The sequence below is a fragment of the Danio rerio genome, chromosome 22 (genome assembly GCF_052040795.2).
Source record: "Danio rerio strain M-AB ecotype USA chromosome 22, GRCz13ab, whole genome shotgun sequence".
Taxonomy (NCBI): domain Eukaryota; kingdom Metazoa; phylum Chordata; class Actinopteri; order Cypriniformes; family Danionidae; genus Danio; species Danio rerio.
The window spans coordinates 8,058,958-8,074,915 of record NC_141042.1 but is presented as its reverse complement, the minus strand read 5'-3'; the positions used below and the strand labels follow the sequence as shown (position 1 = coordinate 8,074,915).

Sequence of the window (15,958 nt, the reverse complement as noted above, 5' to 3'; positions counted from 1 at the left end):
TGACAACCCCCACCAAAATAACATTTAGTTTCAAAAAGACAGATAAAAACACGAAAAAAAAAAAAAGTTTATTATTGACCAAAATGTTATTTTACTATATGCAACTGCAAATAATACATTTTACTTGGAAAAAGAAAAGCAAAAAGTTTAAGGCAGGCAGCATGACACAAACTACTACAGGGTTCAATTTTGGATATCTGAAATCGTTCGAGCCATTAGTAAAGAAAAGATTAAAACTGACCTCTAATCTTTGTAAATAACCAAACCATTTAGCCATTTAAAGTTGCAGAACTTCATTTAAAACTTTGGTGCCGTCAACAAAGATAACATCACATTAATTTTAAAACCATAAAACAATTTAAATGTCACAAAAAAGCTTCTTCCTCTATTTCTTTCATTTGTCCAGAATGATATACTGATTCAGCCTAGTTTGCTCTTGAGTTCTTCAAGTCCCAGCAACACTTTGTGGAAAAACTCAGGTGTATTTCAGGTCTGAAGGATAACTGAGACTCAAGCTGTATATTACTCCCAAAAGAAGAGCACACGCCTTGGTGACATCGCCAAGGTTCTGAAGCACTTTCACTCCCTCAACAATCAGTCCAACACCTGATGGTGGGTCACAGGCTTCTGCACCTTCAGGTCTGATGATGTAGATTATAAATGAGAGTATTGGCCATGTCTCTCTCTCTCTCTCTCTCAGAGTTTTCAAAGCCTGTGTCCTATAAAACACAAAAACAGTACCACTGTTAAGTCAGTTTAATTCCATCAAAAATAAAGATTGTGAATTTTGTATCAACTGTCCATTCCTCAATCTTTTACATAACGCACCTGCAGTGACTTACAAAACAACTTTACTGTGTTTGTTAGGGTTAGTCTGTACTTTTGATAACCCCAAGTTAAATATACTTTGTGTATTGATATTCCTTGATTATATTATGTGAATTTATGTGGTGGCATTTTAAACATTTAGTGCTTGGAAAACACTTACAGTATACTCCTTCATGAGGTTTTCATAATCTTCATTAAGATACACAGAAAATGCTCCGAGAATGCAAGCTCTCCATCATTCTGTAGAAGAGACATTAAGTATAAACAATGAAAAAACACCATACTAAAGTGGAAATTATTTACAAGCATCATAAAATACAGTTAACAAACCTCATCAATGGTAGCCATCACTTTCCAAATATTATGCCCTGCAATTCATAAAGATAAAGTTGGTTTTAAACTTGGATATAAAGACATTATATTATTAAGCAGAATTTCAGGAAAAGTATTCTTTGCAAATTCTAAATAGGGAAATTATATTAGCAGCAAATGACTATCAAAGTACAACATTGTTCAGATTAAATTAGACCTGTGTTAATGTTGTTTAGTAGTCATACATGCATGATAATTCTGATCGAATATTCAACGTAACATGGTAAACAATATAGAGACTGCTAAATGATCGAATGTGCGAATATAAAACCAATGTTATCTCTATCTGCAATTCCTATAGGGGTAAAGTTGGTTTTATATTCGCACATTTGTTCATTTAGAAGTCTCTATATTGTTTACCATGTTACGTTGAATATTCGAACAGAATTAGCATGGGAGTATGACTTGAAAACAACACTAGCACTATTTATTTGACTGTGAACAATTTTGTACTTTGATAGAAATTTACTGCTAATATGATTTTGCTATTTAGAGTTTGCAAATAATACTTTTATGAAATTATATTATTAAGGGGAAAGTCCGAATGTGCGAATATAAAGCCAACTTTACCTCTGTGCAATTCCTTCTTATCTACGGGAGATGCTGGCCAGCTTGCTGGAGTAACTCCAGTTTTGACATGTTTGAATTAGTGGGACAGAAGTGATTCAACTGAATTCAGCAGCAATCTGTAGATTTAAGACACAAGATTATAGTAAAGATAGCTTTCATACAAGGCACTGTATCACTGTTTTTTAGGTGGTTATGCATGTTACTAAAATATTTCTGACTATATTGCTGCAAGAACACACATGGCAATTGAACTTGGCTAGTGTTACATTTGGATGTAACCCAGTGTTCTCATTTGCTTGGACAGAGGTAAAGTTGGTTTTATATTTGCACATTCAGACTTAATAATAAAATTTTATAAAAGTATTATTTGCAAACCCTAAATAGTGAAATCATATTTGCAGCCAATGACTATCAAAGTACAACATTTTTCACAGTCAAATAAACAGTGTTAATTTTGTTTTCAAGTTATACTTGCATGGTAATTCTGATCGAATAACTCAAAGTAAAATGGTAAACAATAGAAACTTCTAAATGACCGAATGTGCAAATATAAAACCAACTTTACCTCTATCTACAATTAAGATGGCTGAGTTTTGTGAGTACATAGGAAGAACTACACCAATAGGAGAAGTATGGGGAATGATAAAAAGGATGGGAGGAGACAGAAGGCAGTGGGAATACCCAGTGATAGTAAATGAAGGAAAAATAGCAACGTCAAATAAGGAGAAAGCAGAGATTATAGCAGAAGCATTTGTTAAGGTAGTTCAGAAAATTTATCAGAGGAAGGGAGGAGGAGAACAGTAACAAATAATCAGCATTTTCATAAGATTAACAGGAAGGAAGAAACAGGAAATGAATTAAATGATCCGTTTACATTGGCAGAGATGGTAAGAGCAATTAATAAAGCAAAACCTACATCCCCAGGAAAAGATCAAATATGTTATTTAATGATAAAGAAGTTGGAAGAAAGTTCAATGTTGAAGCTCTTAGAGATATATAATAAGATATGGAAGGATGGAAAGCTACCCAAAATCTGGAAAGAGGCAATAGTGATTCTGTAATAATGTTCGTTTTGTGGGAAGAAGAAGGCAGGGTCGGCGATATCAGGTAGCGCAAACTTTTATTTATAATGCTGTGTGTGTATGTGCGTGTCGCGTCGGCAAGTGGACAGGCTCTCTCCCGGCTTCTCCTTCTCCTCCCCTTATGAAGTTGTCTCTCCGGCCCAATCACTAGAAAATACAGGTGTTAATAATTATTCATGATTAGACCACTGACCAGCCGCCGGTGTCTCCGCTTGCTCTCCCCCCTTTCGGGGTGTTCGATCACGCCTTCCCCACCACAGATTCCAATAAGGAAACCCGGTCAAGATCCAACAAAACCAACAAGTTATAGACCAATAGCACTTACATCAAATCTTTGTAAAATCATGGAGAGAATGATCACAGAAAGGTTGACGCATGACCTGGAAATACGAGGATTATTGGATAAATGTCAAAGTGGATTTAGGAAGGGAAGGAGTACAATTGATTCAGTTATTAGACTAGAAACAGAAATAGGGAAGGCTCAAGTAAATAAAGAGAATGTAATAGCAGTATTTTTTGATATAGAAAAAGCATATGATATGATGTGGAAGGAGGGGCTATTGATTAAACTAAATGAGTTGGGAATTGGAGGGAAGTTATTTAACTGGGTAAAAGATTTCCTTTCTAGAAGGAAGATTCAGGTTAGAGTAGGGACGGATATGTCAAATGTACACAAAGCAGAAAATGGCACGCCTCAAGGGAGTGTGATAAGTTCATTACTGTTTATTATAATGATCAATGATGTGTTTGCAAAGGTACCAGAAGATATATGTAGGTCTCTATTTGCGGATGATGGCGCTTTGTGGAAGAGAGGAAAGAATATGGAACATATAATTAAGAGGTTACAGGAAGCAACTAATAGGGTGGTAGAGTGGGGATATGATTGGGTGTTTAAGTCTTCTGTTGAAAAAACTCAGTCGGTTTTCTTCACTAGGAGAAGAATTGCAGAGCAGCTTAAGATACAGATGTATGGAAAAGATGTAGAGAGGGTTGGGAATTTTAAATTTCTTGGAATTAAGTTAGACTCTCGTTTAACATTTGTAGACCACATTCATAAAATGGAGGGAAAATGCAAAAAAGTAATTAATGTAATGAGATGTTTGAGAGGAAGGGATTGGGGTGCAAGCACACAATCACTGTATAGAATTTATGTAGCTTTAATAAGGTCAGTTTTAGATTATGGTAGTGTAGTGTATGGTTCAGCAGCCAAGTCAAACTTGAATAAATTAGAAGTAATTTAGGCGCAGACACTGAGAATATGTAGTGGAGCTTTTAAGACAACACCAGTGTCAGCTATCCAAGTGGAAATGGGAGAATTGCCACTGGAATTAAGAAGGAAGCAGTTGATGGCTAATTATTGGGTAGGTTTACAAGGGCATACAAATACACATATCACTAAAGCAGTATTACAGGATAGTTGGGAAAATGGGAGAAGTCACAAGGAGAATTTTGGTCGGTGTGGAGCATGGTGGCAAAAGAATTAAGAGTGTTTGATATGAGAATAAGTTCTACTGTCATTTATCCAGAAATTGCTCCATGGAGGCTAGTTAGGCCAGAGGTAGACTGGTTTATTTTAGAGAAAAAGAATGAGGCAAGAGAAAGCATAAATCGGGAAAAAAAAAGTTTAATCAAAGGATCGAAGAAAAATACAAAGATTACACACAGATTTTTACAGACGGAGCAAAGAACCCAGAAACTGGAGTGTCTGGATTGGGGGTTATTATACCAGCAAAAGAAATTGAAATAAATAGAAGGACATCTGATAATGTGGGGGTGTACACAGTGGAGATGCTAGCCATGCTAATAGCATTAAGATGGGTACAATTGACAGGGCAGGACAAAATATTGGTATGTTCAGACTCAGCATCAGCTCTTTAAAGTCTAAGATCATTTTCTTCAAGTAGACAAGATATCTTGTATGAAGTACTCCAGTGTATAACTAAAATAACAAGTCAGGGAAAGGAGGTAAGATTTATATGGGTTCCAGGTCATGTAGGGATAAAGGGAAATGAAATGGCTGATAAATTAGCAAAAAGGGCATTAACAAAAGAAAATGTAGAAATGCAAATAAGGGTTAGTAAAGCCGAAGTGAAAAGTCTAATATGGGTAAGAATAAATCAAAAGTGGCAAGAGAAGTGGGACAGAGAATAGAAAGGAAGGCATTTGTGTAAAATTCAACAGGCTGTTAAACACAAAAGAGTCAGTAGAGGTTTTAGGCGAGAAGAAATAGTGATAAGATTAAGACTGGGTCATTGTTTATTAAATAAAACACTTAAATTGATACGAAAACATGAAACTGGATTATGTGAGGGATGTAGTGAAGAAAAGTCAGTTGAACGTGTGATACTAAAATGCAAAAGGTATGAAAAGCAGAGGGAGGAAATGAGAAAAGATCTAAGGGAAATAGGGATTCAGGAAATAACATTAAAAGGTTTACTAAATACAAAGGACAGGATTCAGACCAGAATACTTATAAAGTGTCTGAGAGAAACAGGTGTTTATGATAGGATATAAAATAAATCATTTAAATAATAAGGTAAAGGGAATATAGTTACATATAACCAAGTAGTGGAAGTAAAAGTAGGGGTAAGAGCAATGTGGTGGTTATTATTATTATTATGGTATTAGTTCAAATAGTAGTATGAGAGTATTATGGTTATTATTATAACATAGGAGTAGGGGAGAGGTGTGTATGTAAGTATGTATGTGTGTGTATGAGAAGGGGTGGGAAAGAGGAAAGTGGGGGGAATGATTAGTCTGTAAACCTAACCTCTGGTCCACACTCCGGAGCTGAAGGTGGCGGTAATGCACCAAAACGCTGGATGCCAACCGCCGTAAAGTTATAAGAAGAAGAAGAGGAAGAGAAGGAAAAAGAATGTTATTAAGAATGTACAATAAAATATGGGAGAAAGGGAAAATACCTCAAACATGGAAAGATGCAATGATAATACCTATACATAAACCAGGAAAAGATTGGACAAATCCAGGAAGTTACAGACCAATTGCTTTAACATCTAATATTGGGAAAATAATGGAGAAAATGGTGAATGAAAGATTAACGTATTATGTAGAAAATAACAAATGTATTTCTCAATACCAGAGTGGGTTTAGGAGGGGAAGAAATACAATGGATCCAGTTGTGTGCCTTGAACATGACATTAGAAAAGCACAAATAAATAGGGAGAGTGTAGTGGCTGTTTTCTTTGATATAGAAAAACCTTACGATATGATGTGGAGAGAAGGTTTATTAATTAAACAATGGAAGTTAGGTGTAAAAGGATAAATGTATAAATGGATTAAGGAATTTTTCGAAAATCGAACAATAACAGTGAAAATAGGAAATAGTTATTCAGGAAAATTCACAGTCGAAAATGGAACACCTCAGGGAAGTATAATAAGTCCAATATTATTTTCGATAATGATAAATGACGTGTTTGAAGAGGTAGAGAGTGGGATGGGAATGTCACTCTTTGCAGATGATGGGGCAGTTTGGAAAACAGGAAGGAATATTGAATACATTGTTAGGAAATTACAAGAGGCTATAAATAATGTTGAGAAATGGTCACATAAATGGGGTTTTAAATTTTCAGTGGATAAAACAAAAATAATGTTTTTACAAGGAAAAAAAATCGAAGATGATATTAAAGTAAAATTATATAATCAAGAACTAGAAAGAGTAAAATATTTTAAGTTTTTAGGAATTTGGTTTGATGAAAGAATTACATGGACAGTTCATATTCAGAAAATAATAAACAAATGTAAAAAATAATAATAAATATAATGAGATGTCTAGTAGGTAGTGAATGGGGAGCAGATAGGGTAGCATTAAAGGCAATTTATTGTGGGTGGATTAGATCGGTGATAGATTATGTGTAGCAGCCCTTCAGCTTTCAAAGAATAGGCAGAGAGTTTTTGACGGGTGCATTTAAAAAGTTTTACTTGGATGCAATAAAGTTCATCACATAAATCATCGTCTCAGTTCTTTGTTGTATACACAGAAGCATCAAAAGACCAAAAGCACCAAAGCACCAAAGCACCAAAGCACCAAAGCACCGTAAAACTAGAGAAAACAACAAACAACATAGAAAAATAAACAACAAACATTTACAAAACATCTAACATTTTCCAAATAAATCAAACAATAAACAAAACATACCTCGCTCTGCTTGCCGAAGGGACACTAAAAGCTCAAGGCATTCTTCCGAGCTGTACCTGTTAGCTCGTGAACAAACGTGAATTGCTCTTACTCTGCTTTGTCTCACTTAAATCCTATTAGTCTAGAGCGCCCTCCTGTGGTGACTCCAATTAGGGCAAGCAAAGCGAGTACATTAAATCATGGGCAGTTACACTCCCACCAAATCATGGTATGAATCAAACAAACAAAACAAATATCATACATGATTTTAACTTCAAATTTTACTCACAAAATAAATCCACATACAAAATTAACATTATTTGTCTGATGCAAGAAAGTTGCAACTAATCACTCAACTATAACAACCAATTTTTGGATTGGTCGCTCAATAACTGAACGTGAAGAATGGTGCCCCAACCCCGTTTTCTGTTTTTGTTCTCCTGTTTGAACTTTAACGCGTCTAACAAGGCCATCGTTACCTGGAAAAACCTCAACAACCCTACCTAACTGCCATTTGTTTCTAGGAAGCATGTCATCTTTAATGATTACAATGTCATTTACTTTAAGATTACGTCGAGGTACGTGCCACTTCTGTCTTGTGGATATATTCAGGAGATATTCCCTTTTCCAACGACTCCAAAACTGTTCAATCAAGTACTGAACCCTGCGCCACCTTTTTGTAGCATACACGTCTTCCTTTAGAAACTTCCCTGGGGCAGGAAGAGCAGTCTCGGATTTCATTAAAACAAGATGATTAGGAGTTAAAGGTTCTAGTGATTTTGGGTCGTTTATTCCATCCACAGTTAATGGTCGACTATTAACAATAGCCATCGCTTCATAAAACAATGTTCTTAGAGAAGAGTCATCCAGTCTACCAGGGCACAAAGAAAGAGTAGAATTCAGCACATTACGCACAGTCCTAATTTGGCGTTCCCAGACACCTCCTGAGTGACTAGCTGAGGCAGCATTAAAGATAAACTCACACTGATTTTCCGCAAGATATCTCTCCAGTGTTTTGACATCGCATTCCTTAAGAGCCTGTTTGAATTCATTTCTAGCTCCTACAAAGTTTGTACCACAGTCGCAATAAAGTTGACGAACAGCTCCTCGCAGACTTATGAAACATCTCAAAGCATTAATGAACATGTCTGTTGATAGGTCTTCAAGCATTTCAATGTGGACTGCTCGTGATGAAAGGCAAGTGAAAAGAAGGCCGTACCTTTTGTACTCCTTTCGTCCCTTTTTTATAATAAATGGACCAAAACAATCCATACCCGTGTAGCAGAACGGGGAAGAGGCTTCAGTACGTTCTTTTGGAAGTTCTGCCATTTGTTGTTCCTCCACTGGTCGCCTGAGTTTCCGACATTGAACGCAATTGTAGATTAACTTAGCAACCGACTTACTGCCACCAATAATCCAAAATCCATGTGTCCTGAGTTCCATAAGCGTTTGGGACCTTCCTTGATGGCAAATTTTGCTGTGATAGTGTTTTAGAATAAGGTTGGTAATGTGGCTCTCTTTGGGCAAAATTAATGGATGTTTAACCTCTTCGCTAAGAGATGATCCTTTCAACCTTCCTCCAACACGAAGACCATTTTTCAAGATGGGATCCAGGTGGAAAAGTGAACTGGACTTCTGTAGAGCCTTACCTCCTTGGATTGTTTGGATTTCTTGGGAGAAGGCTCGTTCTTGAATAAGCTTAATCACAGCCTGTAATGCACACTTGCGTTCTTCAACGGTGACAATATCCTTAAGACATTTCTTACTTAATGCTAGCCTTTTTATTCGAGCAACAACATTGATTAGAGTTCTCAGGGAAGAGAAGTGGCCAAATCGATCAAGGAAGTTAGCAGTATCACTACTTTTAGTCAGCCGTACCTGTACAAGTTTGACTTCAGGATCTCCTACTAGTAATTTAGTTGAAGTGTTTGGAGCCGGACACACTTCTTGGTCCCATAAAAATGTAGGTCCAGTCATCCAGTTAGTAGATCTCAACTCTGAAATGAGTAAACCTCTAGAGGCATGGTCAGCAGGATTTTGAGAGGTGTTTACATGATACCACTGGCTTGTATTTGTAATTTCCTTGATCAATTGAACACGATTAGCGACAAACACGTGAAACCTTCTTGCTTCATTGTTGAGATATGCAAGAACAACTTGAGAATCAGACCAAAAGAACTCTTGATCGATCATCATTTGCAGTTCAGCTTTTAGCAAAACACTCAGTCTAGCAGAAACCACCGCAGCAGCCAATTCCAGTCTTGGAATACTCTTGATTTTTATAGGTGCCACTCGAGCCTTGGCCATTACTAGGCAACAATGCACTTCATTTTTGTCACTCTTGACTCTTAAGTAGGAACATGCACCATAACCAAGGTTGCTTGCATCTGAGAAATGATGCAACTCTGTCAACACAATCTTACTAAAGGACGAAGGATAGTAACATCTTGGAACAGTAAAATCTTTCAAGTCCTGGAGACTATTTTTCCACTCCTCCCACCGTGGAATTAAGTCATCAGGGAGAGAATCGTCCCATTCCATATTTCTCTGACAGAGCTCCTGCAAAATGCACTTTCCCTTCAAAAGGAAAGGAGCAACAAATCCAATGGGATCATATAAGGAAGATACAATTGACAAAATACCTCGACGTGTTGCAGGCTGATCTTTAAGTTGAGTGTTGAAACTGAATGTGTCATCCTTTGTAGACCACTGTATGCCAAGAACATGCCCAGATGATTCAGGAGTCAAATTTAGTGGCTTAGAAGAAACCGCCCACTCTGACGAATCCACACAGCGCAAGACATCTTTCTCATTTGAGTTAAACTTATGGAGACGTAACCCTCCAAGCTTGCACAGGGTTTTAGCTTCTGCAATCAAATCTTTAGCTTCCTGTATAGATGGAACTGAAATTAAGCCATCATCCACATAAAAGTTATTATTCACAAATGAAGAAGCTTCAGAATACTCAGATTTATACTTCTCTGCGAGATACTTCAGGCCAAAGTTCGCACACCCAGGAGATGAAGCTGCACCAAAAAGATGCACAGTCATTCTATATTCAATGGGCTCTTCTTTCAAATCCCCATTCTTCCACCATAGGAATCTTAAATAATCTCTCTCTTCAGGGGGGACATGAAATTGATGAAACATTTTTTCGATGTCACATGTCACAGCAACGGCTTCCTTCCTGAATCTACAAAGTACTCCCACCAGAGAATTAATCAAATCTGGACCAGTAAGAAGAGTATCGTTAAGAGATATGCCACAGAATTTTGATGAGCAATCAAATACTACTCTTAACTTGTCTGGCTTGTGAGGGTGGTAAACTCCATGATGTGGTATATACCAAGCTGTTTCTTTATCAGGTATTACGGGAGCAATCTCTGCATCTCCCTTGTTGAGCATTTCTTCCATAAAAATCTTGTAATTCTCATGGTACTGTTGATTTGACCTTAACTTCTTACTTAAATGTTGCAGACGTAATAAAGCCAACCTCTTGTTGTTAGGGAGTGAAGGTGGATTACTGCTCTTGAAAGGAAGAGGTAACTGAAAATGTCCATCTTCTTTATGCTTGATGTTATCACTGAGATAACGAATAAAGCGGACATCTTCCTGTGACACATATTTGTCTTCATAACTTTTCTCATTAAAGTCACACTCCAAAACTTTCAAGACATCATTAGCTGTTGGAACTCTCATTTCTTTCACAGACACTCGATGAACAAAACTTTGACTTCCTTGTCTGTCTAAGTGGGGATTACAAAGACCGATAATGCTCCAGCCCAGCGCGGTTTTCTGTGCAAAAGGCTCATTTTCCTTACCGATTATGACCTCTAGGGGAGCCAACGCTGAAGGGCAGTCATATCCAATCAATAGTCCTATATCACAACTCTGAAGTGGTGGCATTTCATTGGCTATGTGCTTAAGATGAGACCAGCATAATGCAGTTTTCTTCGTTGGAATATGAGCTTTATCCACAGGAATGAAATCACACGTATACACTTGAGGTATTTGGATACATTTCCCACCTTGAAGTCCTCGGATTCGCAGACCACTAACCTTGTTACTTGGAGTAATTGTGTCTGTAGTCGTCATAGTACTGAGTTTCAGCTTCACCGCTTGACTGCTCACTTGCAGCTCATCAATAAAATCCTTCAAAATAAAGCTTGTGTCACTTTGTGTATCGAGTAAGGCATAGGTAAGGATCTCATTTTGTGGCTCTTCTACTGTGGAGATAAACACTGGAACAATACTAGAAGTAGCAGAGACATGTTGTGTTACTGCATAAGACATTGCCCTTTGGCCCTCTTGACTTGTATATGCTTCTGATGTAATATCTGCTTGGGATACCTCTGAATATTTGCTTTTATCTTCGTGCAGACAAGTTGGATGACGCAGTCCACATGTTCCACAAATATGCCGTCTCCTACAGTGCCTAAAAATATGCCCTCTTCTCAAGCATCCAAAACACATGTGATTTTCACGAATGAAAGATCTTTTATCATCCATGGGCTTCTCTGCAAAGATAGGACATTTGACGATACTATGCATTTCACTCTTACACACAGAACATGGTGATGTTACCTTGAATTCTGGTCTTGAATCTTTTACTTGAGCCTTAATATTGAAAGCTTTTGCTCTTTTCAGATACTTTTCATCTGGAACCTTTGAACTGGCTAGCAGTGGAGAAGTGAAAGGGTTGCAAGCTATCTTTGATTCCTTCTTCAAGAATTCAGCAAATTGCTTAAAACTTGGATAGTCTCCTGTCATATCCAACTCTTCAACAACAATTCTGTTCCATTTACGGACAATCCATTCTGGTAACTTCTTAAGCAACTTGTAATTTTCCTCACAATCATTCAAGATGGACAAACCTTTGACTTGTGGAATAGCTTCAACACAACCTTGCAAGAAATCACTGAACTCTCTCAAGGAAAATGGATCGTTTACTCCCACCTTGGGCCATTTCATGAGTCTCTCTCGAAAAGCACGCTGAATAATGAATGGGTTTCCATACCTCTCCTCCAAGACTCTCCAAGCACCCTGATATGTATCATCCGAGTTCTTATAAAAGAACCCTTCTACGGCCTTACGAGCTTCTCCTGCAAGATAGGTTTTTAAATAGAACATTTTCTCACTTGCTGGGATGGATTTACAATCAATGAGTGCTGTGAAGGACATTTTCCATTCAATAAACTTCAGAGGATCACCATTAAAAGTGTTTGGTTCTGGAACAGGTAAACGACTTATACTTAAGGAGTTCACTAATGCTTGAGCTAAATTCTCAGTCTCTTTAGTTTTACTTTCTTCTTGAAATGTTTGTGAAGGTAATGGATTTATCACAGGATTACGTTGAGGTTTGTTAGAAGCTTTTCTTCGTTCAGGATAAATGACATTTCCGGTCTCGTCGTCTTCCAAACTGCTCTCTTCAAGACAACTTTCTGCATTGTTATAAGCTTTCACTCGAGCTGCAGCTACGTTGACATCTTTTTCCGCTTGTAACAATTGCAATTTTGCTTTTTCTTCTTCTAACTTGGAGCGAATTTCAATTTCTTTCTGTTTAATATCCGCTAACATTCTTGCTTCTTCCAGCTTCCAGTCATTCTCCAGTTTAACTAGTCGAGCTTGCTGATTGGAAATTTCTTGAATGGCCCTTTTCTGCTCTACTTTAGCCGCAAGTTCTGCCTCTGCATCAGCTCGTTTACTTGAAGCTTCAGAGGAAGTTTCTGAGACAGCTGACAAACTTTCTACAGTCTGTGACGATACTGAGATAATGGTCTCTGTATTGGTACAACCAAATATAGACTCATACTCCTCTTTGTTCAATATCTGCCTAACTCTCTCTTTAACTACTTCCCTTTTTTGAATGACATCAACAGTTTCTATTCGTTTGCTCACCAAATCACAAATTTCTGTACTCAATATGGAACAAACATCTACTCTTCTTACAATCTCTGGAGTAGCAGTTTGATTACGCAGAAATGGGGCATAATGTTGAGTGACAACATCCTGACTAGTTTGAATGTCTTTCAAAATTTGCTCAAGCTCTTCACATGTGCATAAGGCTTTTAATTTACATCTAATTTCTTTAGCTGTCTGCTTCCAGGAAGTATAAGCTTTATTAAAGGCTTTCTCGTGCTTTTTTGTCTCTTGTTTTTGCATTTCTAAACCCTTTTCTGTGGGATTTCTTTTTCGAGAGCTTGATCTTGATCTAACCTGTTGCATTTCTGTTGTACTATTCAGATCTTTATCAAGAACTGACCTTTGACTTGCTTGTGCCGCCATTTGCTCCGCTGTGTCGTCCATTTTGTCTGTCTACAACTTAAATCAGCAACCTGCTTACATCAGACAAATTTAAACACCTAAAATATTATAGCAAAGGTAATAAGTCAAAATCACATGTGCAACAACAGTATAAACTCTTAAGACTTTAAGCACTTTAAAATTGCAAACATTTGTCTAATACATGCATCATGAATATAAGCCCAACATTACACAAACACCTTGAAACATGAGCACTTAAATCATTAGTCACTCCTCATTCTCAAACTTCAATTACTGCATACAAATTCAACAAAGCATACAAATATAAATCCTTTTTTTTCTTTAAAAATTGCAATTATCCCAAAAGTAATAAATAGATAAATATTTTTCCTTTTCTTGTACCTCTGAGTCCACAACGTTTGTTTGCAGTCACCTTTCAGTCTTTCATGAAGAGTTTTCCCAGTTAACCGTGTAAAGTCGCCGTCCTAGTGTAGATTCAGTCTCTTGTAGATGCCATGCAGTGCCACAGACGAGATGAAGGCTTGTAACATGACACTCATGTGATGAATCACCAACGCGATGCAAAAGCCATGTGTAGCAGCGAGTTTTACTGTAGCAGCCCTTCAGCTTTCAAAGAATAGGCAGAGAGTTTTTGACGGGTGCATTTAAAAAGTTTTACTTGGATGCAATAAAGTTCATCACATAAATCATCGTCTCAGTTCTTTGTTGTATACACAGAAGCATCAAAAGACCAAAAGCACCAAAGCACCAAAGCACCAAAGCACCAAAGCACCAAAGCACCGTAAAACTAGAGAAAACAACAAACAACATAGAAAAATAAACAACAAACATTTACAAAACATCTAACATTTTCCAAATAAATCAAACAATAAACAAAACATACCTCGCTCTGCTTGCCGAAGGGACACTAAAAGCTCAAGGCATTCTTCCGAGCTGTACCTGTTAGCTCGTGAACAAACGTGAATTGCTCTTACTCTGCTTTGTCTCACTTAAATCCTATTAGTCTAGAGCGCCCTCCTGTGGTGACTCCAATTAGGGCAAGCAAAGCGAGTACATTAAATCATGGGCAGTTACATTATGGGTGTGTTGTATATGGGTCAGCAGCAGAGACATCTCTTAAAAAACTAGACAAAATACAACATGAGATATTAAGATTAAGTACAGGAGCAATTAAAACTACACCAATTACAGCACTACAAATTGAAATGGGGGAAATGTCTTTGGAAATGAGAAGAGTCCAACTGTCCGTAAGTTATTGGGTAAATTTGAAAGGGCATAATCAAGAACATCCAACATTAGAAACACTAAAACCATGTTGGGAAAAAGAGAGGAAGGAAAATAAAAGTTTTGGATGGACAGTGTTAAAAAAAGCAACAGAAATAAAAGTGTCAATTAAATATTAGTCCTACTGTACCCCTACCAGTAGTTAAACCATGGTTACTACCAGACGCATCGGTAGATTTTACAATATTAGAAAAGAGAGGAAAGGATGAGGAGTGTAATCTATTATATGTACAAAAATATATTAATGAATTTTACACTCATGTTAAAATATATACAGATGCCTCTAAGAGTTTAAATAGAGTAGGTGGCTTTTACAGTTCCTGAATTTCAAATAGCAGTAGGAAAAAGGATTAGTGACGAAGTATCTGTATATACAGGAGAAATGATAGCACTTTTATTAGCAATTCAATGGGTAGAGGATAAGACCTTTAAAATCAGTAATCTGTTCAGACTCGAGTTCTTCACTTACAAGCTTACAATATAGTAATTCAGAAAGTAGACCAGACATTTTATTAGAAATAACGCAAACCTTGTACAGAATTCAAATGATGGGTCTAACAGTAATATTTTTATGGGTTCCTGCTCATATTGGTGTTCAAGGAAATGAAATTGCAGATAAGGAAGCAAAACAAGCTGTCAAAAATAATGATATCAGTCTAAATGTAAGTATAAGTAAAAGTGAAGTCAAGAGTATTATTAAGAAAAGAATGAAGGGAAGGTGGCAAAGTCAATGGGACAATGAAAAAAAGGGCCGGTGGTTTTATAAAATTCAAAGGAAAGTAGGAGAAATGAGAAGTGTAGGAAAAAACAGGAGAGAGGAGATAATAATATCCAGGATGAGATTTGGACACACAAAATTAAATGGTACACTTTTTAAAATGGGGAAACATGGCTCAGGACAATGTGAGTTTTGTGGACAAGAGGAGACAGTTGAACAAGTGATATTAAACTGCAAGAAATATGAAGATGAAAGGAGAGTACTTAGTAAGAATTTAGAAGAAATAAAAGTTCAATTCAAATTAGATGACATCCTACAAAATAATTCAGGAAATAAATGTTTTACCTTTTTATTGAAATATCTTAAAAATTCTAATTTATGGGGGAGGATTTAATAAAAGAAAGCGGTAGGTGAGGGCTAAATCAAAATGATCCACACTCCATACCAGTTGGTGGCGGAAATCATCATTTTGTTGTTTGTCAACCGCCATTAAATTGAAGAAGAAGAAGAAGGAGCAAAACGAATTCAGAATCAAAAGGAAGACATCTGTATAATATACAAAATAAAGTGGGGAAAGAAAGGAAAGTATATGGTAACAGGAAGGAAGACACAGTCATATCCAGACTTCGTATAGGTCATTCCAATTTAAACAGTTCACTATAAGATAGGGAAAAGGGAAACAGA

At 36.9% G+C, this 15,958-nt stretch overlaps 1 long non-coding RNA gene across 2 annotated transcripts; it reads right to left on the bottom strand.

Moving 5' to 3' along the window:
• Nucleotides 1–67: 67 nt before the first annotated feature.
• On the bottom strand, nt 68–14,241 carry LOC147838379 (uncharacterized). Of its 2 annotated transcripts, XR_015521628.1 has the most exons (9): nt 14,156–14,241; nt 13,654–13,878; nt 13,250–13,349; nt 5,623–5,670; nt 2,797–2,999; nt 1,771–1,886; nt 1,159–1,196; nt 989–1,068; nt 68–719 (listed from the first exon to the last, which is right to left on the bottom strand). It is a non-coding gene; the product is annotated as an uncharacterized LOC147838379 (long non-coding RNA). The 2 variants fall into 2 exon arrangements; XR_015521627.1 differs by lacking the exons at nt 1,771–1,886; nt 2,797–2,999; nt 5,623–5,670; ... (1 more) ...; nt 13,654–13,878; nt 14,156–14,241 and having other exon boundaries at nt 1,159–1,255.
• Nucleotides 14,242–15,958: the final 1,717 nt, after the last annotated feature.